Genomic DNA, 1,779 nt, shown 5'->3' with positions numbered 1-1,779 from the left:
TTTGAATCAGAAAAACTTTCCAGACGTGGCAACACTTATCACAATTAAAATTTATGACCAGATACACCCAGCTGCATCCAGGAGGTTCAGTGTAGGAGGAGGTCACTGCTACCTGGCTTGCTATATAACAGGACTGCCAACAATTTGAAAGTGCATTTATAAAGGAATTGTCAGCAGTTTAACTGTAGTTCAGACAATACACACCATGTGTTGTCAAATAGGAATGAATTATTTCTCTGTATGCACCCAGAAATATCTCTAAATATTTTTTTAAGGGAAAAACAAAAAGTCAGAAGCAGGACAGAGTAACGGATGTGATCCTACTTCTACACAAAGAAATAACAGAACTGTGCATGTATTTATGAGTCTACTAGCATTTTATAAGTGTCCTGCAAAAACTGGTAACAGGTGAAGACAGGATCGTGAGGTAAGGAATTGAGAAATTAGGGGGTGGGGGGCAGTGTCAAAGGTCAGTAATTTATCTAATTGGAAAATGAAAAATGCCCTTTTGAGTCAAGCACTTTTCATTAGGCTACACATGAGGGGGAAATATTGGAACAGTGGGCCCTGTACTCTCTTTAGGGGAATAGGGTTTAGGGGTCCACAGCAGGAACACACTTCCAGAGCAGAGCTGAGGTCTGTGGGCTTCTAAGGATTAGCAGTGAGCACCTGTGACTCAAAGGAGTAGGGCAGTGGCCCCACATGCCATAGGTGGCGGGTTCAAACCCAGCCCTGACCAAAAACAGAAAAAAAAAAAAGATTAGCAGTGAGGCAGATGCTTCTTGGAAAGGCTGAGATACCAGCTTTCTGAAGAAGTCAGGATAGCTGTCCTGTGCCCAGGGCTGGTTGGGCCCCCTGCTGTGCATTTCTGGGGACAGGGACAATTCTCTGCTCTGATTGTTCCTCCAGCTTTGGCTTGGAAACTCCTAAAGTGATGTCCCTCACAGGGGCTTCTAAGCAACAAAATCCCCCCGGACCGAGTAGGCTGGAGGATTGACAATAAAAACACAAAATCCCTTACATATTTTTAAGTACAAATGAGGCATGCTAGATTAGTTCATTTAAAATTGAAACAAATTCTGAATTTTTCTGGTTTTGGTTTAATAAGCTGCCTCCTCACACATTTGTGAAATCCGTTAAAGTGATTGATCATTGATATGAAATGTAAATGCATGGGGCCCTGTGGTTGCCCAGGCATCTGTAAAACTCAGCTAGGACCCAGCATGGCTGTATCCCAAGATGTCATATTCTCTCTGTTAGTTGATGGAAAGTTTCCAATACTCCCCCCAACACCCTGGTGAGGAAGCAAGCTGGGCTGACCACAAAGAGAGGAACAATAGAAAAATTGGCCCAGCAGGGCCACTCCAGAGGAGACCAGGGAATGTCCTCAGCCCGGGGTTGTTCAAAGAGTGCAGGGAACAGCAGTGAGAACAGGGACAGCAGAGGAAAGAAGGTGGGGGAAACATCCCCCAAACTGTGTCCACATAGGTGGGTAGTGAGAAGGGGAGTCTCCGTTAGCTTCTGTGCTTCAAAACCTGGCAAGCTCACTCAGGTCCGTTCCTGCAAGTGGTAGGATGGGTTGATGGCCTGGTTGTCCCAGGCAGGGAGCCAAGGTGGGAAGTCCAGGGTCTGGTCATCATGCGTCAGTGAGGGCATGGCCCAAAGAGGGGAACTGGGTGGTGGGAAGGTGGGTGGGGAGTTAGTGACGGGGTGGTCAGTGGGGAGTGGGGAGTAATGGAGTGTAGGTGGGGAGTTAGTCACGGGGTGGTAGGTGGTAAG

This window comes from Otolemur garnettii, unplaced genomic scaffold (assembly GCF_000181295.1).
Source record: "Otolemur garnettii isolate 467f Iridium unplaced genomic scaffold, OtoGar3 scaffold00065, whole genome shotgun sequence".
Classification (NCBI taxonomy): domain Eukaryota; kingdom Metazoa; phylum Chordata; class Mammalia; order Primates; family Galagidae; genus Otolemur; species Otolemur garnettii.
The sequence above is the reverse complement of the archived record's forward strand: the minus strand, read 5'-3'. Positions refer to the sequence as shown.